This window comes from Cebus imitator, unplaced genomic scaffold, assembly GCF_001604975.1.
Source record: "Cebus imitator isolate Cc_AM_T3 unplaced genomic scaffold, Cebus_imitator-1.0 Scaffold2, whole genome shotgun sequence".
Taxonomy (NCBI): domain Eukaryota; kingdom Metazoa; phylum Chordata; class Mammalia; order Primates; family Cebidae; genus Cebus; species Cebus imitator.
The window spans coordinates 11,202,008-11,228,369 of record NW_016107317.1 but is presented as its reverse complement, the minus strand read 5'-3'; the positions used below and the strand labels follow the sequence as shown (position 1 = coordinate 11,228,369).

Here is a 26,362-nt window from a genome sequence, read left to right as displayed (position 1 = left end):
ATGGACGGGAGAATGACATTACAAAGCATTTTAAAGCTTTGCTATATTGGAACTCTATTATATATAAGGCAGGAGAAACTAACTCATTAGCTCAGCCAATGTTATATGAGCTAAGTGGTTTGGTGAAATCATGATTCCACTTTAGGTATGTCTAACATAAAAGTATACTATGTTAGTTTGACTGCCAGATGGATGCAAATAGAATTTAGTTTATAGCTGAGCATGATTGTAGGTGCCTGTAATCCCAGCTACTTGGGAGGCTGAGGCAGAGAATTGCTTGAACCCGTGAGGTGGAGATTGCTGTGAGCCGAGATCGCGCCACTGCACTACAGCCTGGGTGACAGACCAAGATTCTGTCCCCCGCCCCACCCGCAGAAAAGAATTTAGTTTAAATATATTAAGGAACTAATCTTTTCATTCATTTTATAAGTTATTCAGGACTCATATTTTTTTCTCTTGTGCTTGAAGTACTTTATTGCTGTTGCTTATCTTAGTAATTTTTAGCAGGTAAACTTAACCTTTTGAAGACTGTTTTAATCTACGTTGTTGTAATAATTGGTGAAAATCCGATGGTACCATATTCCTCTGAAAGAATTTACTTGCAGTAACGAATTAATACAATGTTAGGCAAGAGAGTATTTGCTTACACATATTTAGATAGGTGTTTCTAATTAGAGAACTTTTGACATGTTACGATTTTTATTTCAGACAGTGTACTTCATGAGACCCTAAAGCAGTAATTCTCTGAGTTAGGTTTCTCAGAACAGCAGGATCAGCATCATCTGGGAGAGTGTTAGAAATGCAAATATTCAGACCTACTGAGTCAGAAACTCCGGGGTTAGGGCCAAGCAGTCTGTTTTTAACAGGTCCTCCAGATGATTCTGAAGCTTGCTAAAGTTTAGGAACTACTCTGCAGATAGTGATTTGTTGAAATAAGTTCACTTAATTTTAATGCAGTATATTTGTTCTTGTTCTCTTTTTGTTCCTACCAGTTTTTAAACTTGTATTACTTGTGGGAAGATAAACTGTCCAAATTTCTGACTGAACTCATATAGCTCACATGAAGTGTTTAAAGAAAGACAGTTTGAGAAATATTATTTCAAGGGATCATGTTAGGTATTTATATAAATCACTATTTTGAAAAAGCCCTCAAGAGATTTAATTCAAAATCCTGTATTGTGGGAGTGTGGTTGTTTGGTAACTGAGGAGCTGCTGAGTTAAACAGGTTCCTGAGACATGAAATCAAAAAATTTTTTTTTTAAATCCACATGCTTTGATAGAAACTTGTACAGCTGTGGTGGCTCATGCCTGTAATCCCAGCACTTTGGGAGGCTGAGGCGGGCAGATCATGAGGTCAGGAGTTCAAGACTAGGCTGACCAATATGGTGAAACCCCCATCTCTAAAACAAAAATTAGCTGGGTGTGGTGGTACAAGCCTGTAGTTGGGAGGCTGAGGCAGGAGAATCGCTTGATCCCGGTAGGCAGAGGTTGCAGCAAGCCGAGACCGTGCCACTGCACTCCAGCCTGGGTGACAGAACAAGACTCTGTCTCAAAATAAAGAAAATTTAAAAATGGAGGCTGGGTGTGGTGGATCATGCCTATAATCCCTGCACTTTGTGAGGCTAAGCTGGACACATTTCTTGATCCCAGGAGTTTGAGGCCAGACTGGGCAACATAGTGAGATTCCGGCTGTATTATTATTATTATTTTTTGAGATGGAGTTTCACTCATGTTACCCAGGCTGGAGTGCAATGGCACGATCTCGGCTCACCGCAACCTCCGCCTCCTGGGTTCAGGCAATTCTCCTGCCTCAGCCTCCTGAGTAGCTGGGATTACAGGCACGCACCACCATGCCCAGCTAATTTTTTGTATTTTTAGTAGAGACGGGGTTTCACCTTGTTGACCAGGATGGTCTCGATCTCTCGACCTCGTGATCCACCCGCCTCGGCCTCCCAAAGTGCTGGGATTACAGGCTTGAGCCACCGCACCCGGCCCTATTATTTTTTTTTTTGAGACAATCTTACACTGTTTTCCAGGCTAGAGTACAATGGCATGTTCTCAGCTCACTGCAGCCTCCGCCTCCCAGGTTCAAGCAATTCTCATTCCTCAGCCCCCTGAGTAGCTGTCATTACAGGTGTGCCCTATTGTACCCAGATAATTTCTGTGGGTTTTTTTTGTTGTTGTTGCTGTTTTTAGTAGAGATGGGGCTTTGCCATGTTGGCCAGACTGGTCTTGAACTCCTGGCCTCAAGTGATCCACCGGCCTCACTCTCCCAAAGTGCTGGGGTTACAGGCATGAGCCACTGTGCCTAGCCCCTGTCTCTATATTTTAAATAAAATATATAAAAAATGAAACTTTAAAAATGGAAATTAGGATGATAACATATGAGAAGAGGTAGTATGCTGAAAACTGCAACAATTTAAAGAAAAAAAATCTTAAAATATATTCTAAAAGATCACAGTATAGTATATATCATGTACAGATGTTCTTTTAAATAGTAGTAGAAAAGAATTCCAGATTTGGATACATATAATAGTACTGTTAGTCTATTTGGGAATTTAATTGTAGTGTAATAAGTATTAATTCTCTAATTAATGTATCCATAATGACTGAATTGCCATTGACATGATGGTGTATTATGTATAACATATAGAAGATACATCACATTAAGTGTACAGAACTGTGCTATTATCTATAGCTTCCAAATCTTTGGGGCTTTCTTCTTAATAATACACAAGCAGTACATTAATATTGAGATATTTCAACTGGTGACCTTAATTTTTCTCCCTGTAAATCAAATTTTTTATGTGCAGGTTATACTACTAAAGTCTTAACTTGAGTCTGTCCCTAATTATCTTTCAATATAGGTGCTACATACTTTATTCTTGTTGGTAGACTAATTTGTATTTTATGTTAGTTTAGCTTACTATACGTTAGCCTTTCTTAGCCTTGTCTTAGACGATAGGGACTAAGTAAAAAGACTATTATCTTTAAAGTTTATATTGCACTCAACAAGTAAAATTTTAACAAACTGGACTATTTAGTAATTTGGCTAATAAGAATGGTTAAAATCCCAGTTTATATCTGTCTCCCCTGCCTCCCAGAAAATGCCTTATTATAGGTTTAGGATATAGATGGCAGAGTAGGGGTAACCTCTTATGGTATTAATTTGCTGTTTTTCACTTTACTCCCAACTTCAGGCATCTGACCTCATCATAACTCTGGATAGAGGCCAGGAATATATACATTCCATGTAAAAAAGAATATATTCATAATTTAGATACATGTTAGCGCTGTTTTTGATAGTTGTATGTATAGAGATAGAGAAGGCAGAGAGAGAGAGAAATAATAAAAGGCTACAGAGAGTAATAAGAAAAAGACTGTAGGGCCTAGATTGATCTGTATTTGCTCTGAAGTTATATACAGTATATGGAGTTGACTACACGGTGTGTTTACTTAGGTTAGTAAGAAAATCAGTCTATTCAGACTTTCTACTTAATTTTTCCTTAAATTAATTTAAAATTTTAAATAAATGACTGTTCATTTACATGCTAATTTATTATACTTAAAAAATCATACAATATTTTATGTAATCTGAATTTAAATCTTTGGGAAATGATGGGCTGTTTTTCATCCTAAAGCTGATACTTGTCAATTATAGAAAACCTGGAAACATCTGAAAAAGTGTCTGGAAGAAACTGTAAATCTCCTCTGTGAACCCACCGCTCAGAAATAATCACAATTAATTTGGTTTATTTCTTCCCAGTCTTTTAGAAAATAAATTTCTTAAATTGGCATCACTTATATCTTCCTATACTAGTTTTTTAACCTGTTATAAATACAATAACTTTTCCATATCTTTAGTTTTTAGATCATTTTAATAACTTCATATTTGTGTCATAATTATAACTTTTTTATATTGTCATACATGTAAAGTTACCCTTTTGCGTTAATGTTATAATTTTGCAGTGAACCTTCTTGTTTATAAACCTGTCTATAAATCTGTAAATCTTTATCTGTGTCTGATTATTTCCTTTTAGATTTCTAGACAGTTAATTACCGAGTAAGGAAATGTAAATGTTTTCAAGATTCTTAACATATATTGTCAAGTAGCCATCCAGAAACACTGATCCAATTTAACATCCACTATCAGTATAATGTCTGATAGTGGATGTTAATAACACCCACTACAGTAAAATGTCTGTAGAGCAATACCTTTGTCAGCAGTTGGTATCGTAATTGCATTTCAAAAATCTTTACTATTCTATTTGTGAAAAATTGTACTTTGTTCTGTCAAATATTGTCAAAATACTAAAAATGTTATTTTACATTATAGTTTTAAGTGTATTAATTGAGCATTTAAAAAATTATACCTGGACTTTAACAATTTAAATTAAAATGTGATTTAGTAGAACATTGTCAACAACCAGGAGATTTGGAAATATTTGGTCGTTGTAATGGTCAGAGAGTCCATTGGGAATCATCATTTGATTAATAGACTTTCACTTGAACTTTAGGTCTTGCCTCTGATGATTACTTTGATTTTTAGAATAATTCTTGTTAGTTTTCTGTTATCTTTTAGTTTTGCCAAATCAACAAGACTTGACATACTATCTTATTAAAATAATAACTAATTTATTCAATAATATTATTGAAACAAAGCAGCTTTAAAAGCAAGAGAAAATTCATACTGAGAAGTATTTTTTTATAGGAAAGTAAGTCCTTGCTCTTTTATAAAGTTTTGAGAATGGCTATTATAATGTAGGAACGTAAGAGTACTGCTTTGAAGTTAGACTTTTAGTGATTTATTAAGATTATGTCATTTGCTTACAATATTTATATTGGATAAGTTGTTTAACTTCTAGGTCTCAATTTCCTTATCTATTAAATAAGATTAAAAACAGTTTCTTATAAGGATTATGAAGGTTAATCCACGTAACTTATTTATTTAGCAGATTGCCTAGTAGTTGGTAAATGCTAAATAAATGCTGGTTATAGTTCAGCAGATTTTGATAGATTTATTTATTCAACCAGTATTTACTGAGCATTTACAGTGTGCCACACACTTTGTAGACATTGCTGATACAAACTGACAATCTCTGATGGAACTTACACTGCAGTTAGGGAGAAGGGGGTAGAATTTATCTTAAAAATTAGAATAACCATAAATAAGAATTTTAAAACTTGGGATAAATGGCCTTATAATTAAAGAATGACTTCTGCCTTTTGAGGGAGGAGTACCTTGCACTGTTTTTGTTTTCTGTATAAGTTTTATTCATATGAAAAGTGATGTGATTAGTATATGCTTTTTTTCTTTAAAAAGTTTTTTTTTTTTGTCTTTTGTTTTAGAGATGGGGTATCACCATGTTGGCCAGGCTGGCCTCAAACTCCTGACCTCGGGTGATCCGCCCGCCTCAGCCTCCCAAAGTGCTGGGATTACAGGCATGAGCCACTGCTCCCGGCCTGCCTTTTTTCACTTGGGAAACTCAGGCTGCTAGAAAATAAAGCATCTGATTTTTATATGGTAATACATGTTGGAATTAATGATACTATAATAATTTTTCCAAGAAGGTAAGAAGGAATTGCTTTGTTGGTAACCAAACAGCAGAGTACATTTACATTTTAATGTAAATTGATAGACATTATCTCCCTCCCTTTCTTCCCCCCTCCCTCCCTCCCCCCTCCCCTCCCTCCCTTCCCTCCCTCCCTCTCTCCCTCTCTCCCTCTTTCCCTCTTTCTTCCTTCTTCTTTTCTTTTTTTCTTTCTTTCAACGGAGTTTTGCTCTTGTTGCCCAGGCTGGAGTGCAATGGCACGATCTCAGTTCACTGTAACTTCTGCCCCCCTGGTTCAACTGATTCTCCTGCCTCAGCCTCCCTAGGAGCTGCGATTATAGGTGCCCACCACCACACATAGCTAATTTTTTGTATTTTTAGTAGAGATGGGGTTTCACTATGTTGGCCAGGTTGATCTCAAACTCCTGACCTCAGGCTGTCTATCTGTCTCAGCCTCCCAAAGTGCTGGGATTACAGGTGTGAGCCACCATGCCCGACTGAAATTATTAATTTTCTTTGCTTAGCTGTTAAAATTGGCCTCCAAAATTAAAGAAAAATATAGCATTTATTTTTTAGAGTAATGTTTGTTTTAAAAATTACTTATGAAATAGTTTTGAGTCTCACTAAATCCCCCACTCCCATAAAAACAAAGCTGAAAGAAATTGTACTACTTATATATGGCTGCATTACAGATTACTCGCAAACCCAGCACTTAAAACAACAAACATTTATTATCTTAAAGTTTCTGTGAGCTCTGAATCTGGTCACAGTTTAGCTCTAGCTTAGACTCTAGCTAAGAGTCTCTCACAATTAATCTGTTGCAACCAAGGCGGCAGTCATGGTGTCGGCCTGGGTTTCAGTCATCTCATAGTTTGACTAGGGAAGGGTCTGGTTTCAAACTCACTCAAGTGATTCTTGACAGAATTCATTTCACTGTGGCCCATTGAAACTGCGGACCTCAGTTTCTTGCTGACTGTTGGCTGGAGGCCTCCCTCAGTTATTTGCTTCTCCATGGGACAGCTCACTGTAGGGCAACTATTTTTCTTCAGAATAAGCAAGAGGGAGAGAAAAAGAACAAGATGGAAATGAGTCTTTATGTAACCTAATCTCAGAAGTGACATCTTACCACTTCTGTTGTATTCTGATCTTAAATCAAGTCAGTAGGTTCATCCTCTACTCAAGGGGAAAGAATTTTTCAGTGACATGAATAGCAGGAGTCAGAAATCATTGGGAGCCTTCGTAGAAACTGCCTGCCTGAAGATCAAAGTAAAACATCTACAAAAAACTAAATGTTAAAGTGTTTCTGTGAGCCCTAAATACAAGAGAATGTGGTCAAATCAGAAATACAAGACTCCATGAGGGAATAAGCATGGAGAAACAGTGGATCATCTGTCAGACCAGAAAACATGAAAACCCCCAAATAATCTACTTACTAGAAAACACAGTGCACTGATTTAAGAAAAGCAAGTGGAATTGGAATGGGTGCAAGTAATATGTTGTAAGGTTGAAGGGGATACATCACCTGGGCATTATGAACTCTCAAAACTATGTAGCCATAGCTCCCTTTAAGGCTAAAACCCAAACTAAGAGGAAATTCCTGGAATGCAGTCTAAATTGAGCAGTACAGGGACAATAGAGATAAAACAGAAGAATCAGATCAAAGTGGGAGAGGAGAACACAGCCAGAAAATCTGTGAAAACAAGCTGCTTTCTGAAGACCACACAAAAACAACAGAATGACTGTGCCTCCATCTAGAAGTTCAGAAAAACTGATTCACTTAAAAATTAGCAACAGAAAATGATAGAAGTAAAATCGAAGAGAAAGTTATTATAAAGGAAAAAAAAAAGGAGTAAAATAATATCTTAAAGACCATGAATGCAAGTCAGAAAGACATGCCCCCAAAACAAATGAGTACTATTACCTACTCTTTCAAAACAAGCAGAAAGAAATTAAGAAAATGTTGTAATAAAAAAAAAATAAAAATATAAATTGGAATTTTAAAAATTCAAAAATAAGGCAATAGAACTCAGAAAAGAATAGGAAACGTGTACAGAAAAATTAGCTGGCTATGGTGGTGCGTGCCTGTAGTCCTAGCTTGTTGAGTGGCTGAGGCAGAAGGATTGCTTGATCCCAGAAATTCAAGGCTACAGTGAGCCATGATTGTGCCACTGTACTTCAGTTTGGAGACAGATCGAGACCCTAGCTCAAAAAATATATATATACAACTTCAGAAATGAACCCCAATCTAGAGGAGATTCAAGAGTAAATAAAATAAGCACAGGTACCATGTAAAGCGATACTAAGTGAAGAAAGGAAATTGTTGTTTTCTTTTCCACCCATGATCTGTTGTGCCCCTCAAGAAGAGGAGATTGACCATAAGGTCAATCTGAGGTGCCAAGGACATCTTTTCTCCCTGTTGTAGAAGTCACATGGATGAAGCCAAGTGTAACTTAATTATGCAGGGCTGAGGGAGGGAAATTGTTTTTTTGTTGTTGTTAAAAAAAAGACAGCTAAAAGATTTAAGAGAAAACAATGTTGAAAACAAAGATAATCCAATATATGGATAATAAAAGTCCCTGAAGAAGAAAACTTTGGCAAAAAGACAGAACAAATTCTAAAAACTATAATAAAAATTCTTGAAATTAAAAAAGATTTGAAACTGCACATTGAAACGGCACACTGTATATCTAAGAATATTTACTCAGAACCATGACAACTGATATAAATGCACATAAAATCAATGAACTTTAAAAAAAAAATCTCCTGGGCACTAGACAAAAAGACTAAATGACTGAGAAAGAAAGATTATTATCAGACTTTTAAATGGCAATGTTTTATGCCTGAAGAAAATGGAATAATATATTTAAGATACTCAAGAAAAGAAAATATAAGCCAAGAGGTAATGTGTGGATTTCTATATAGCCAAATGAATTTCAAGTGTGAAACCCATGAAGAGTCTTTATTGATGTGTTAAAAACAAACAAACAAAAAAACAAAAAACCTCAGGGAGTGTTTTCCCTATGAGCTCTTACTGAGAATTTTCCTAAAGAATAAGCTTCAGACAAAATTACTAACACGATATGGACTTAAGGATTGGTGACTAAATTTAGATACTTCTTCCTCTCTTAAAGACTTCTAAGTCACAGGCACTTCATTGACTCAAATTATTTTAAATGTTATGCTGTAAATGTTTATAATTTGGTGATATTCATTAATATAACATCCTTAGAAAGGAAGAGTAATAGGTCTCTGCATTTAAAGTACTTTCTATATAACCATGACTCCTTTTGGGTATGAATACACTGCTTTGTTATATAGAGCAGGATTTCATAATCCCAGCACTATTTACATTTTGAGCTGGAAAATTCTTAGTTGTGAGAGCTGTCCTGTGTATTGTGTGATGTGTAGCAGTATTCCTGGTCTCTGTCTACTACATGCAGCATGTTTCATCTCTGTTGTGACAAACAAAAATATCTCTTCATTGCCAAGTGTACCCTAGAGGACAAATTCAGTCCTAGTTAAAGAACCACTGCTTTAGAGAAGTGTTAAATATTGCTACAGAGAGTCCGTTCTGGTGCATTTGATCAACCATGAAGACCCGTCTTCAAATTGTAAGAGAATGAAAACCCGATAAAAGAAATAAATCAGCCAGATAAGGCAATTACAGATTGGATTATACATTTCATTAAAAAATATGTACACACATATATATATATACCTATGTATACATACATATCATCTGTGAGTAATTATACACTCACTGGATCAATCCTGGAGTTAGACACAGTATGCTAATTTCAAAGTATCAGTATACGATACAATAAAAATTTTATTGAGAATTTTAATATGAAATATATTTTGTTCCATATTTTTATATTTAGTCCATAATCTTACATTTCCCAAATTATTTTCAGTTTTTTCATGTTAATCTTCTGTACATTTTTAACACACTGAAACCCTTTTTAAAAGAAATATCTTCTTGATTGTAACCTGTACTACCATTTTTTTTTTTTTTTTTAAGCGGAATATCACTCACTGTGTCTTCCGGGCTGTAGTGCAGTGGCGTGATACCAGCTCACTGCAACCTCCACCTCCTGGGCTCAAGCGATTCTCATGCCTCAGCCTCTGAGTAGCTGGGATTACAGGTGTATACTACCATGCCCGGCTAATTTTTGTATTTTTCATAGAAACTGGGTTTCACCGTGTTGGCCAGGCTGGTCTTGAGCTCTTGGCCTCAGTTGATCTGCCCACCTTGGCCTCCCAAAGTACTGGGACTACAGGCATAAGGCTCTGTGCCCGACCAACTTATACTACTTCTGTAGAGAGAGTTAGTTGTTGATATATAGGAAAGGCACCTTGCCAGTGCTTGTGGTATATAAGAATATAAGAAAATACTTACAAGTTTGTAGGAAAGGCACGTCAAATTTTATCAGTGGAGTACTCAGTACTTGCTTAGTGTAACTAAGCCCTTAAAATATAACATGTTGATTATGCTTTGGAATAAAGGTCAGATTATCAATGGTCATTACTTGCTAGCCTTCCAGTAAGTACCAAGTCTTACGAGAGTAATGGACGTATTTTCACCTGAGATAAAGAACCTCCACTTTATCTGTCATGATTTTTCTTGGAAGTACTTTACTTGGATTGGTTTGAGTACTTCACTGTAACTCTGCTTTTCAGGCTTTTAAAAATGGTGTTTTTGCTGATTGAATTTCCCAAGACAGTATTTCACCAACTGCCTGTAAGATGTAAGGTTTGTGGGTGGGAGTTTCAGGAAGGATTTGTGAATCTGACAAAAGCTGCTTATTGTATCCTATAGATTCATAATGCACATTAACATACTTAAGTATTCTTAGCTAAAGGAACCTGTTTAAACCCATATTTCTCAGAGTTAATTGATATGAAATCCGTTTATGGTACAGTATCTATTAACATTTTGAATAACGAATATTTTATGGGCCAGTTGTGGCAGAACAATTCTGGTACAAGATAAAACTTGCTGTTTCCTCAGTAACTGTTAAATGACCAGTAAAGGGGAGGTATAAAAAGTATTAATATAAAAGTTGTAGAGAATTAAGGGAAAAATTTGAGGATGAAGGAGGGACACTAGTATATATTTTTTAAAATGAGAGAGTAGATTTAAAAAGATGACTTGTGAGAAGGGCTATAAATTGAAATTGTGGAATTAGATTTGGCATATGCTACAAAATTTTATAAAAATAGAATATTCACTAGCAAATGTACTCTAGAAACAAAGTAGGAAACACAAATGTACAGCATTAGGTATCAGAAGAATACATAGCCTTAAATTTGGAGGAGATTAAAAAAATGAGAAACCTGTGAAATAAAACTAATACTAACAAGTTTAAACATCTGAATCAAAAATTACCTTTTTTTTTTTTTTGAGGCAGAGTCTTGCTCTGTTGTCCAGGCTGGAGTGCAGTGGCATGATCTCGGCTCACTGCAACCTCCCCCTCTCAGGGTTCAAGCAATTCTCCTGTCTCAGCCTCCTGAGTATGTGGGACTGTAGGTGCTTGCCACCATGCCTGGCTAATTTGTTTTGTATTTTAGTGGAGACAGGTTTCACCGTATTGGTCAGGATGGTTTCAAACTCCTGACCTCAGCCGATGTACCCACCTTGGCCTCCTAAAGTGTTGGGATTACAGGCGTGAGCCACCTTGCCCAGCCTAAAATTTACTATTTTTAATGGGAACATTTAACATGTTGAGAAAATAGCTGACAGTTTATTAGGGGTTAAATCACTTGCTTGATGTCATATATACTAACCAGTGGCAGAACTAGAACTTGAACTAAAGTCCTTTTTGTCAACAATGTCTGTAGGCTCACCTGTTGGGCTCTATTGTTTCATAAAGAAGAGAAAGGAAACCTTGGAGAACAAAACTTAACAAGTGAAAAATGGGCTAGGTGTGGTGGCTCACGCCTATAATCTCAGCACTTTTGGAGGCTGAGGTGGGTGGATCACTTGAGCAGTTCGAGACCAGCCTGGGCAATGTGGAAAAGCCCCATCTCTACTAAAAATGAAAAAAATTAGCTGGGCATGGTGACACGCACCCGTAATCCCAGCTACTAGTCAGGCTGAGGCATGAGAATTGCTTGAACCTGGGAGGCAGAGGTTGCAGTGAGCCGAGATCATGCCACTTTAGCCTCGATGACAGAGCTAGACTCTGGCTCCAAAAAAAAAAAAAAAAAGTGAAAAATGATTCTTATGATTAAAAAAAAAATCCCAAACTTAGAAAACGATCGAAAGCAGTCTGATTAATTTTGTAATAAAATCTGACCAAGATTATGTCAAGATTTAAATCTAGACCAGCCTTAATTATAACCATCAATAACTAAATATAAAATTAGCTAATTCAGTAACACCACAATGAAGAATATATTATAACACGTAGAGGGCTATGTTAGATTCATTGAAAATCAGGTGTGAAAAAATTTATGGTCATCTCAGTAAATGAGGAAAATAAATTGATAGAATATTTAACCAGAAAACAAACATGCTCAATGGAGAAATGTTAGAGCAGTGGTCCCCAACCTTTATGGCACCAGGGACCAGTTCTGTGGAAGACAGTTTTTCCACAGACTGTGGTAGGGGGATGGTTTCAGGATGATTTAAGCTCATTATATTTTTCATTAGATTCTCATAAGGAGCATGCAACCTAAATCTCTTGTATGCACAGTTCACTGTAGGGTTCACACTCCTATGAGAATGTAATGCCGCTGCTGACCTGATGAGAGGTGGAGCACAGTTTCGCTTGCTTGCCACTCACCTCCTCCTAACAGACCAGTACCAGTCTTTGGCCTGAGGGCTGGGGACCCCTGTGTTAGAGTCCTTCCCACTGCGGTTGGAGAGATGATAAGATATTCTGCATTATCTTTTTGAAATAATATTGCTTTGGAAGTTCTAGGCAGTGCATAAGGGAAAAAAGTATAAATTTTGGAAAGGTTCTGTGGTTTGATTTGTCTCCACCAAAACTTGTAAGTTGGAACTCCAGTGGGGCGGTGTTGGGAGCTTGGGTTTAGCAGGAAGCATTTGGGTCATGGAGGGTGATTAATAGACTAAGACCTTCCCTTGGGCGTTGAGTGAGTTCTGCTCTGGGTATGGATTAGTTCCCAGGAAAGTGGGTTGTTACAAAGTCAGGACACCGCTCTGATTTTGCCTCTTCACAGTCCTCTGCTCCCTTTTGACCTTTTACCATGTTTTGACCTAGCGCAAAATCCCTCACCAGAAGCTCAACAGATGCTGGTGTCATGCCCCATGAATTTCCCATCCAGCAGAACCACTGGCTAAATAAACTTATTTTTGTTATAAATTACCCAATCTCAGGTGTTCTGTTATAGCAACGCTAAACAAAGACAAAAGAAGAGAACATTATCACTACTTCTAGATTAAATAGGAAAGCAAAGAAACAATGGGAAAACTATTGGACCTAATGAGAGACTTCTATAAAGTGGTCAGAATCCAAAAAGATAAATATGCAAAAATTTTATTTAATTTTGTTTAGAGTTTGGGTCTCACTCTGTTGTCCAGGTTGGAGTGTAGGGACAAGATCATAGCTTACTGCAGCCTCAAACTACTGAGTTCAAGCAATCTTCCTATCTCAGCCTCCCGAGTAGCTGAGACTACAGGCGTGTGCTGCCATACTTAGCTAATTTATTTTATTTTATTTTAGAGTTGAGGGTCTTGCTGTGTGGCCCAAGCTGATCTTGAACACCTGGCCTCAAGTGATCCTCCTGCCTCAGCCTCCTGAGTTGCTAGAATTAAACCCAAGTCACAGTATCCAGCCAAATATACAAAACTTAGTATCTACTATTTAAAAATATGATACCAGAAATTCCAATTAATATTAATAGAAAAAAGATCCAACTTAATGTGTAAGAATAAACACAGTGAAAAGACATGTAAGACCTATATGAGAAAAATGAGGCTGGGTGCAGTGGCTCACGCCTATAATCCCAGCACTTTGGGAGGCCAAGGTGGGCAGATCACCTGAGGTCAGGAGTTCAAGACCAGCCTGGCTAACATGGTGAAACCCTGTCTCTGCTAAAAACACAACAGTTAGCCGGTCGTGGTGGGGGGTGCCTGTAATCCCAGCTACTCAAGGGGGCTTAGGCAGGAGAATTGCTTGAACCCGGGAGGCAGAGGTTGCAGTGAGCCGAGATCGCGCCACTGCACTCCAGCCTGGGTAACAGAGCAAGACTCTGTCTCAAAAAAAAAAGGAAAACTTAAATGAAACTATGGAAGAGCATAAGCTATGCCTGCGTAAATGAAATGTGTCTTATTCCTGATTGGAATAGCTTAATATTTTACATGATGACTATTTTCCTTATATTGACTGAAAAGTTTTACGTAATTTCAACTGAAATTTATTAGCACTTCTACTTGAGTTACTTTGCTGTTTACTAGTAGTTAGAAGAGTACCTTCTACATAGTTGGCACTAAGTTGTTTTTAAAATTAACGAATGCAAATTTATTCCAGAGAAATGGCAGGAAAAATGTGCAAAGAGGTATGTAAGTAGACATAATAGTTTTGTTTGTGTTATCAGAGAAACTAGAAGCAGTCTAAAATGTTCATTAAAAGGTGACTTAGAATGCTGTGCTACTACTACTAAAAAGTAGTATGAGCTATAAATACAACACAGTATATAACATGCATATTAACATATGAAATGAATATGTATGTGTGTGTAGGTATGGATATTGAGTATGAGAGAGGAAGGTGTAGAACAGTCATCCTCAAACTTTGGCTGCACATGAGAAACACAATTTAAACCAAAACAAAAAGCAATATAAAAAGTGGGGCCTTAGTGTGCAGGTCCCACTCCCAGAAATTCTGATTTCATTGCTCAGAAATAAGGCCTAGGCATTGGATATTTTTTAAAAGTATGTGGGTAATTCCAGTGTGCAGTTAAAGTTGGTCTAGAGAAATTTGCACTAGGTTGGCAACAGTGGCCAATTCTCAGAGGTGCAAGGTTAAAACCCACTGCTTCCCCAGCAACTGGTAAAGGACCAGTGGAGGAGAGATCTGAAAAGTAGTCATTTTATGAGGGCATTAGAAAAAAAATGCTAAGTAAGTAAATTCCTACTAGCTTTTAACTTATTTATGTCTAGTGTTCCATTATTGGAACACTAAGCATATGGTAGTTATTTATATCCTACTGCTCAAGGACATCTCCAAGGTCTGATTGCAAAAATTCAAAAAAATTGCAACCTCTCGTATAAATGGGTTAATTTGCTAAAACTATTGAGGTAACTAAAAGAAGGAAATGAAAAATTTATGTTGAAACTTCATCTTTGGTTTTGTAAGTGTGCCAGACTTGGTCTTTGGTTTCCATATCTTTCATGGCAGAGTGGTCAATACATGGGATAAAATATTTCAGCTTCAAATAAGATCACTATACTGTAGTAAACTATGCTTTTTGCTTACTTTATTGAGTCAGAGATTCCTTGTGTATCTTATTATATGGTTGTAAATTAGTTATTTACACCTGGTGCTCTTACATCTTAAAGCTACTAAAATACTATGTAATAAGTTAAAAAGATTACTAAAAAATAAATCTTCATGAATATGTATAACCTATTTTATAGATATGCTTTGAGGCGTTAAAAACAGGGAAATGGGACAACTTATTTATAACTTACAAAATGAAAAATAAATGTTTGGAAATTGCCCGATATAAAATTTATAAATTATAGCACTGATTCTCTGTTATTTTATTTATTTAACAAATACCTATTGGGTACGTCTATGTACCAGACAATTAAGATGACTTCTTTAAAATGTTATGGGCGGCAGGCATGGTGGCTCACGCTTGTAATCCCAGTACTTTGGGAGGCTGAAGCATGAGGATTGCATTGCTTGAGCTCAGGAAGCCGAGACTAGCCTGGGCAACATAGCAAGATCACATCTCTACAAAAAATTTTAAACGTTAGTCAAGTGTGGTGGCCTGTGCCTGGGTACTAGCTACTGGGAGACTGAGGTGGGAGGATCGCTTGAGCCCTGCAGAGAGCTGTGGTTGTGCCAATACACTCCAGCCTGGGCGACAGAGCAATATACTGTCTCAAAAAAAAAAAAAAGTTACCCTGTTCATGTTTTAGTTCTTCATCTATTCAGCAAATATAAACTATGCCCATATGCCCATTTTGCCTAACATTATAGATACAAATTTCTGAGTTTGTTTAGGTTGGATTTTGAATTCTAACTCTGCCCTTCCTAGCTTTGTGACCTTGGGCAAGTTACAAGTTTTTCTGTGTCTCATTTGCCTCATCTGCAAAATGGGAATAATAATGGAACTGGTCATAGAACCAGTACTGTTATACATGTAAAGTGCACAGAATAGTGCCTAGCTAAGGAAGAGTGACTAACCAGTAAATGTTAGGCACTAATATACAACACAATACCTGTTCTCTAGAAGCTTACCAAGAGAGTGATATATGAATAGTTACAATGCAGTGTCATCAGTGTATTTGTTTACTTACTACTGCATTCTGAATTATCATATGTTTTGTGTCCACCCAATCTTCATTTCCTTCTTTATAATCTAGATTAATTTCTACTGATAAATTTTAAAACCCAGTTGAAAATTGTGAGGTGCAGTGACTCACACCTGTAATCCTAGCACTTTGGGAGACCAGGGTGGGTGGATCACTTCAGCTCAGGAGTTCGAGACTAGCTTGGGCAATGTAGTGAAACCCCATCTCTACAAAAAATACAAAAATTAGGTGGGTGTGGTCCCAGCTGCTTTCAGAGGGCAGAAGCAGGAAGATCACTTAAGCCCAGGATGTGGAGGAGGAATACAGTGAGCCGAGATCGTTCCACTGCACTCCGGCCTGGGTGACAGAGTGAGACCTTGTCTCAAAAAAAAAAAAAAAAGCTGTGGAACATTTAGGTTTTGATTAATTCTTTGTAAGACGAGTATCTTTTGTATATGTTTGTTTGATGGTTTTGTTTGTGATTGTAATTTTCTTGACTGATTCAGATTAAACCACATAGGAAGAAAACATTTATATTTTAACTCCTACCTACTATGTGAGGTAACGCATTTGTTAATTAGCCAGGTTTAACCATTCCACAATGTACATATACTTCAAAACAGTATGTTGTACATGACAAAAACATACAATGTTGTCTGTCAATTTAAATAGAAATGAATGAATGAATGCTTAATGTGCCCTATGAATGCTTGCCAGATTAGAAAAGCAAGAGGAGTGAAAATATATTTCAAGGAAATTCTTTTTCTTTTGTATTCCCCAAACTGAAGGTGTCTACCACCCTTTTTCTTTCCCAGCAGTGAAAGATAGAATTCTGAATTCTGAAAAAAAATAAAAATTACTTAACGTATTTCAAACTTTGTTAGAGAACTTTGGAAAATAAATTTAAATTAAGCATAATCTTTTATGAGAGTGTGAATAGGTGTTCACCTGTCCAAAAGCAGTTTCCTTTTAAGGTCATGTATGTTAAATAAATGTGCTAAACTGTTCTAACCTCATGCATCAAAAGAACTTTTTTATCCTACAAACTTAATCAGAGTAATGCAGGTCAAAATGTGATCTGTTCATTTGCTCTTAATTCTTCTGACCTGACGTTCAGACAAGCTTGATAATAATCTATTATATCATTAACTCATCTGACAAACATTTAATAAGGGCCTACTATTAAGGTCAAAAAAGTGGATAAGTTTGTGAGTTCTAAAAATAGGCAGTTCGGATTCAAATCCTAGTTGTAAAACTCACTACCTTAAGCTTCAGTTTCCTTATCTGTAGAATAATGACGACCTGTGATGCCCAGCAGAACATCTTCCTTCTTACTCAGATGCTCCTTGGGAGTAGTGGTATAAGGTTAATTATTTGTTTGCCTGGTAGAACACTGTGATGCATTTTGGATTGTATTTTGTCTGTGAGATCTTAGGTTGGTTCCTCAGATGTTAACCTTCTACTGGGCAGTATTTCTTTTTCTGTGTTTGTTTGTTGTTATTGACTTCTAATCTAATTGCATTGTTGTCAAAAGATGTGGTTTGTGTGACTGTAGTTCTTTGATATTTGTTGAGACTTTCATTATGGTCAAGTTTTGGTTAATTTTTCTAAATACTCATGTGCTTGAGGGGAATTTGTATTATTGAATTTAAATATATATTAAATTAAGCGTGATAACCATTCTAGTCTTCTATGGCTTTATTAATTAATTTTTTTGGTCTGCCTGAAATACCAATGCATAAAAGAAATATGTTAATCTCTCACTACAATGGATTTGTCGATTGTTCTGTGTTATTCCAGTAACTTTTGCTTCATGATTTTGTGGCTGTTTTACTTGTGCATGGAAGTTTTTCAGAAGTATCATATATTTCTGGATATTGAATCTTTTATCATTATGATGTGACCCTCCTTAAACCAAGTAACATATTTTTTAAAGCCATTTTAAAGGCTGGGTGCAGTGGGTCATGCCTGTATCCTAGCACCTTTGGATGCTGAGGTGGGAGGGTTGCTTGAAGCCAGAAGGTGGAGAATGGCCTGGACAACATAGCATACTCTTCTCTACCAAAAATACCAAACCAAATCAAAACAATTTTGTCTCTTATTAATAGAGCAGTTCCCAATTTATGTGATAAGAATGGAAGTAATACAACCTTTTCCATTCCTTTAATAAACTTTTCTCTATACTTATAAATTAAGATATCTTATAAATAGCATATCTTTCCATTTTTAATTATTCAGTTTTATTATCTGAACTCTAAAGTTTATTAGTAATTATTTTTTTATTTGTGAGTAGTGGTATATTTGGACTTGCTTTTACTACCTTTAAATGTTCGTCTTTTTTTATATGATGCTTTAAAAATACCTTATGTTTTAGTTTTTTTTATAGAATCAAATAATTGTCTCTATTTCCTGCCTTATGGTTCTGTAACTTTATTTATATTTGTATGATACAGATTCAGTGTTTTGTGTTCTAGTTTTAAAAAAAACTGTTGGAATTTAGATTTGAACTAAATTTAGGAAGAACTGACAACTTTATAATATTAAGTCTTCTAATCCATGAAAATTTTAAATTGTTTATTTGGTTCTCTCAGTACTGTTTTATGATTTTCTTTCTTTTATAATGTATCAATATACATTATATTGATATATTCCTGGATACTTAATTGTATGCTCTTATGTTTCCTGTTATATGTAGAAATATAACACTGTATCCAGCAATCTTGCTGAACTCCTTTATTAATGATGGTAATGTGAATGCTCCTGTTCACAAATAATGACAATTTTATTTCTTTCATAAAAAGCTTTATCTTGGCTAGCATTTCCAGGACACTTCAAAAGAAGTTATGGCAACAGGTATCTGTGTTTCAGGTTCTAAAAGAAAAACTTCCATCATTTAGATATGTTTGTGTGTTTGTTTGTTTGTTTTTAGTAAATACCCTAGATCAAATAAGGAAGTTCTGTTCCTACTTTGAGAAAAAGTTTTTCTTTGTTTTCTTTTTATCTATTTATTTGTCAATGGACACTTGGGCTTATTCTTCTGTTGGCTATTGTGAATAATGCTGTAATGAACATTAGTGTACAAACAATCTTTTGAGTCCTTGCTTCCCATGTTTTTTCCTTTTTTTTCTTTTCTTTGTTTTTAAAATCAGCAACTGCATCTGCACTTGCTTCCCATTTTATAAAGATATTTACCCACAAATGAAATTGATGGATTGTATAGTAATTCTATTATTAATTTTTCGAGGAACTGCCATGCTGTTTCCTGTAGTGGCTAAACCATTTTAAATTCTACCAGCAGTGCACAGTTCCCGTTTCTTCAGTTTCTTGCTATCACATTTTCTGTTTTTTTTTTTTTTTTTTGGATAGCACTGGTAATGGTATGAAGTACTAGCTTTGTTTTCTTTTAATTGAAAATAGATACTGAATTTTTTTCCATATTTTTTAATGTAGCAAATTACATTTTAAAAATGTTAGGCCAACCTTAAATCCTGGTATAAACTCAAGTTTTTCATAAAGTTTTATCTCTAATATATGTTCTTATATTTGATTTGGTAATATTTTGTTTACAGTTTTACAGCTGTCTATTAGTATATGTGATTTGGCCTTTTCTTTTCTGAAATGTCCTTAATTAGGTTTTAATGTCAGTGTTCTGATGAACTCTTTTCCTTATTTTTGGAAAAATATATGCAAGATTGTTATTGATTGAGACAGGGTCTCATTCTGTCACCCAGACGGGAGTGCAGTGGCCCAATCATAGCTCACTGCAGTCTAGACCTCCCTGGGCTGAGCTTACCTCAGCCTCCCAAGTAAGTGGGACTTGCAGGCATGCATTACTGCACCTGGCACATATTGTAATTTATTTCTCAACTGTCTGATACAATTCCCACCTGCAAGGAAGTCATCTACCATATAGTTTTATTCGTGGGACAGTTTGTGTTACAGACTGAATTTCTTTCATAATTATAGCACTAGTCAAATATTATAGTACCAGCAGGAACTATAATTAATGTTTCCTCTTTCATTCTTATAGTAATTAGTACACTTTCCTTTCCATCCCCATCAGCCTCACCAGAAAGTAATCAATTTTATCAGTGTTTTCTGATAAACTACTTTGGAATATGTTGATTCTCTATATTGTATTAATTTTCTGTTTCATTGATCTCTGCATTTGCCTTTTATTCCCTCCTACTTTAACACCCTTTGTGACATGGATGTTCATAATTAATTTTCATTTTTGCTTTTTAATATTTTTGGTTTTGGAGCTGTACATTTCTGTCTTAAGTACTGCTTTTAGTTTGTTCCCACAAGTTTTGCATGTTCTAGTTTATTGTGATTAAGTTAAAATGTTTTTCTGCTTTCTACAGTATTAGGATTTTTTGTCCTTTGGGTTATTTCAAAATATATTTCTTAATTTCCAAACACGGGGTGATTTCCTAGTATTTGTGTTATTATTACCTAATTTGTTTGTATTGTGGTCAGAGAACATAGTATGTATGAACCCAATTATTTGAAATTTATGACTCAATATATGGTAATTTTTAAAATATATTGTATTCATGCTTAATAATATTGTGCATTGTAACAGTTCAGTGCTTTATATACAGTATGTTCATTAGTCCAAGTTTGTTAATAATACAGATAAAGCTGTATCCTTACTGGATTTTTTTGGTTTGTTTCTTCAGTTGTTAAGAGAGATATGTTTTAAAAATGAAACTAGGCCTGGTGCAGTGACTCAGGCCTGCAGTCACAGCACTGTGGGAGTCCGAGGCAGGCAGATCTTGGGGTCAGGAGATCGAGACCATCCTGGCCAACATGGTGAAACGCTGTCTCTACTAAAATACCAAAAATTAGCCAAGTGTGGTGGTATGTGCCTGTAGTCCCAGCTACTTGGGAGGCTGAGGCAGGGAAATTGCTTGAAGAGGCGGAGGTTGCAGTGAGCCAAGATCGTGCCACTGCACTCCAGCCTTGCGACAGAGCAAGACTCCATTTCAAAAATAAAAAAAGAAATAAACTATGTTTATTATTAATTATGGATTTGTCATTTTTTTAGTTCTGTCGATTTTGCATTCTGTATTCTGGGGCTCTTATTAGGTCAAAGGTGAAATGATACCTTCTTGATCAATTGAATGCTTTTTAAATAAGTTAAATATATTATTATAAAATTTGCTTTATTGTTAGTAGAGGTTTTTATATTAAAGTGTGTTTTGGCCGGGCGCGATGGCTCAAGCCTGTAATCCCAGCACTTTGGGAGGCCAAGGCGGGTGGATCACGAGGTCAAGAGATCGAGACCATCCTGGTCAACATGGTGAAACCCGTCTCTACTAAAAATACAAAAAGTTAGTTGGGCATGGTGGTGCATGCCTGTAATCCTAGCTACTCAGGAGGCTGAAGAAGGAGAATTGCCTGAACCCAGGAGGCGGAGGTTGCGGTGAGCCGAGATCGCGCCATTGCACTCCAGCCTGGGTAACATGAGTGAAACTCCGTCTCAAAAAAAAAAAAAAAAAAAGTGTGTTTTATCTGATATTAATATAGCTACTTCAGCTAATTTATTAGGTTAATATTTACATTTAAAATTTCAGCCTTCTGGATAAAAAGCATATGGTTGAATTTTTAAAATGTAATTGGATTTTTTTTTTTTAAACTTATTTAGTCTGTTTATATTTAATACAGCTGGTGTTATAGTTGGGTTTAAGTCTTATTTTGGGCCAGGTGTGGTGACTGACGCTGGTAATCCCAGCACTTTGAGAGGTGGATCACCTGAGGTTAGGAGTTCGAGACCAGCCCGGCCAACATGATGAAAGCCCTTTTCTACTAAAAATACAAAAATTAGCTGGGTATGGGGGTGGCCGCCTGTAGTCCTGTAGTCCTGTAGTCCCAGTTACTCAGAAGGCTGAGATAAGAGAATCACTTGAACCAGGGAAGCAGAGGATAGAGGGAGCTGAGATTGCACCATTGCACTCTAGCCTGGGCAACAAGAGTGAAATTTTGTCTCAAAAAAAAATATCTTATTTTCTATTTTTATCTCTCTGCTTTTTTATTTACATATTTTTTCCTTTTTGTCGTGTTTGAATTAACTAAGGATTTTTTTATCTTTATTATTTTTTATTCATGTGGGTATTTACACTCACCCTTCCATTATCAACGTCTAATACTTGGTAGTTTTATCCCTTTCCCATAAATCGAAAGACCTAATTGAAAGACCTTAGAGTACTTTAACTACATATAACTGGCTCTATGTAAAAAAAAAAATACATACACACACGCACACACACACATATAAAATATATATGTCATAAACATTGTAGATGTCTATTGTCTATATTTAAATCCCAGAGTACAATATATATGCATATATGTACATATCAACAAGATAATCTACATTTTTTTTATGCCTTTTCATTACATCTCCATACCTCCCTTTAGAAACTTAATCTTTTAGTACAGGTCTTCTGGTTTAAAAAAGAAAACAAACGATCATTTCTGTTCTTTAGGAAATATTTTTATTTTTTCTCTTCCTGCATTTTTGAAGCAAATGTTTTCTTTTTCCTCTGGCTACCTTTAATAATTGTTTTTGTCTTTGGTTTTTGATACTCCCACATTGTAAGCAGTTATGAAATTTTGCCTGGGGTTTCAATCTGTGTTTGATAATCCCAGCATCTAGAGCACTTTTGAGTGTGTTTTATGGACGTTCCCCTTTACCTGTGGAGAGTATGTTCCAAGACCGCCAGTAGATACCTGAAACTGCAGGTGGTATAGAACCCAGTTGCCGTCAATCAGAACACATTTTTGTTCGTCTTCCACCCATACATTTAATGCATTTTCTGTCTTAACTAAGCACCACACACTGTGGCTGTAACGTTTGCAGTTTCAGGTTCAACAGCAAAACAGGCACAATTTTTTTTTCCGTCTTCGTAATTTCAGGGATGGAATATTTGTTCTTTCCATAGAGCTTAGCAACCTCAGCATATAATTTTTTCTTATTAATTTTCAAAAATTATTGGAAAATATGAAGAAAACATCTTGCATAAATGACCTACATTGGAACCCTTTTCTCTATCTCTATATTTCATGCAGTTCCTAATAAATTTTGGAGGGATACACTTATGGAGGCACAGGTAAGTGTATAATTTGCAGAAATAAGACTAGTGAGCTTCAGACAAATAGGTCATCATAGAAGTGATAGACTTGGACTCAGTGTTAGTAAAACTAGTCTTTAGGTCAGATCTCAGGTAGCTAGGGCTGATTGCAGCACCAGGGATACTCCCAGTATGTCCTATTTTGTAATGGTGTTATCCTAGTGGTAGAGGGCATTTGTCCTACGTACTTTAATTAGTTAAAAAAGCCTAACTTCCCTGATAGTAAGAGATTTTTCTTTTTCATTTGGTCAGGGCATTCAGTTTTACTGTCTGAGGTCACAAAACAAAGTATGGTTGTTAAATAATGAATCTAATTTATAAATTATGTGGTAGAAATGACTCTGGAAAAGAATTTGTTAATATTCTGCCTACTTAGCTATTATTTTTGTCTTTGATAATTTAACAAGATAATATTTTACACCCCCACCCCACTTAGCTTTCCAGGGTACTTTCCCTACAAGTTTATTTATTTCCGTTTCACTCTAAAACTTACTATCTGGTAATTTTTCACTCCTGTCCTTTTTTTGTGTGGAATTTTTGTATTCTGCAAGGGTTTCTTTCTTTTTTTTTTTTTTTTTTAAACCCGGAAGAGTTATTAGATTATTCAAGAAATATAAATAAATTTTTTGTTTTCTAATAATTTTAGAAATATGGGTGTATATATATTATATATTTTGCACCCTCCATGTGCTGATATCAAAGTCCCATCTAGAACTTTGACCCTGTAGGGGATCATTTCTACCCATTGTACAGTCACTTCAAGTCTACTCCTCTTCTCATGAGGTTGCTGCTTACCAGCTGATGATACCATGCCATAGGAGTCTCTGGATAACCCTTTTGATTTATGGTAACTCTCTTATATTGTCAGTTTTTTCTTGTGGTACGCTACCCTGCTTTTTTCCTTCGTCTTCCTTTTTTTCCTTCCTATTTCTTTACCCCTTCCTCTTCTTTCATACTCCCCAGTTTATTTCCTTCATGTCTCCCTCTCAGTTCTTTTCTTTTCCTCCTATCTTGTTTGTTCTTCTGTTTATATCCCTCCTTTTCTTTTACCTACCTGTCCTACCCACTTCCTGTCTCTTCTATCCTCTTTTTTCCAAATTAAAGTCCCTTTTCCTATGTAACACTGCTACTGCCTCAATAAATGACCACATCCTCCTTCTTTTATTCTTATAACAGCTGTTTTAAAGATTGGTTGTTTGCTTGAATTCCCCGGTTTCCACTCCTGTCTTCTGTACTCGTTTTTAGATATCTTTCTAATGTACTAAGAAAATAGCAACTGGCATTTAGATTTTTTTAAACTACTTTCTCTACCACTTAAAAAATGATTCATATCTTAACTTTTTCTCCTTATTCAAAACTCAGAAGGAATAACTTCTCTATGTTTACTCCTTTATCCTTGATAAAAATTTTTAAAAATTTAATATATATTTTACATATATTCACTTATGAATATTTTACATAGAATCATACTGTATGTTTTTGTCTAATTTTTACATATTATCTGAAATGTTTTTATATGTCATTAAGTATTCCTTGACATCATCATTTTTATGGATCACGTGTAGTTTTCTTGCGTAAAACTGAGTATAGTAGTTCTCTACTGGAGAGTTGGGTTGTTTTTCATCCTTATAAGCAGTTTGATTCTTTTTGGCAAATCTTTGAAACTATATATCATCTATATGTAATGATGTCTTTGAATGAATCTTTTGAATAACATTTTTATTTTATTTTATTTTGGAGATGAACTCTGTCGTCCAGGCTGGAGTGCAGTGGTGCAGTCTTGGCTCATTACAACCTCTGCCTCTGGGTTCAAGCAGTTCCCCTGCTTTAGTCTCCAGAGTAGCTGAGATCACAGGTGCATGCCATCGTGCCCAGCTAATTTTTATAATTTTAGTAAAGATGGGATATTGCCATATCGGCCAGGTTGGTCTAGGAACTCCTGACCTCAAGTGATCTGCCTGCCTGGGCCTCCCAAAGTGCTGGGATTACGGACGTGAGGCATTGCACCTGGCCAACATGTTTACTTTCTTAAGAGTTATTTGGTAGGAGAAAGATCTCTGAGATCAAATGATACTTATATTTTTAATGCTTTTAAAGAGAATATTGTTAAATTATCTTTCAGAACTGATATAACTATATATTTCTACTCTGTGTATGAGTTTCTGTTTACCTAAACTTTTGCCAAAACTGAATATTATGATTTTTCAAACACATTTCACATTTGTGTTTCTCATGTGCATCAAATATTATTTTGTTTTAAAAAATCATATCATTGTTCATTTAAAAAATTATAATAGTCCTTTTTGTAATTACTTAAAGTAGTTTAAGATATGTACTTATACACACACACACAAACATATACACATACTTTTCTAGGTTATTGTTTATCATTTAGCATTGTGTTATATTTTGCCTAAGAAGTTATTACATTTTATTTTGTTTTATTATTTATTTATTTTTTGACACTTAGCCTTGCTCTGTCGTCCATGCTGGAGTGCAGTGGCACAATCTCAGCTCACTGCAACCTCCACCTCCCGGATTCAAGTGATTCGCCTGCCTCAGCCTCCTGAGTAGCTGAGATTACAGGTGTGTGCCACTATGTCTGTATAATTTTTGTATTTTTAGTAGAGACAGGGTTTCGTCATGTTGGCCAGGCTGGTCTTGAACTCCTGACCTCAGGTGATCCACCCTCCTCCGCTTCCAAAAGTGATGGGATTACAGGTGTGAGCCACCATGCCTGGCCGTTTTTAAATTTTAATGAGATAAATATATTAGTCTTCCTTGGGGTAATGACTTCTCATGCTAGGAAGAGCCTTTCTTGCTTTTTTTTTTAATTTTTTTTTTTTTTTTAAAGACGAGGTTTCACCATGTTGGTCAGGCTGGTCTTGACCTCCCGACCTCAGGTGATCCGCCCGCCTTGGCCTCCAAAGTGCTTGGATTACAAGCGTGAGCCACTGTGCCTGGCCCCTTGCTCTTTAATATTATAAATATATTGACACATTTTCTTCTTTTAAAAAAATTTTACATTTAAATTTCTTACCTGAAATTTGCTTAGTATGGCATAAGTTAAAACAATTAATTTTTTTTGGTTTTGCAATAATGAGTTATCCCAGAATTAATTATTGAAAACACTAATGTTCCCTGACATGTATATGAAATACTACCTTTTTATATTGGATAAT

General features: G+C 35.8%; 1 protein-coding gene and 1 pseudogene across 1 annotated transcript in view; one reads left to right on the top strand and one right to left on the bottom strand.

Moving 5' to 3' along the window:
• ARID2 (AT-rich interaction domain 2) overlaps positions 1-26,362 on the top strand; it is a 196,032-nt gene that overhangs the window by 49,209 nt on the left and 120,461 nt on the right. The gene's annotated exons all lie outside the window — the stretch shown is intronic.
• On the bottom strand, positions 7,894-8,020 carry LOC119471558 (annotated as a pseudogene).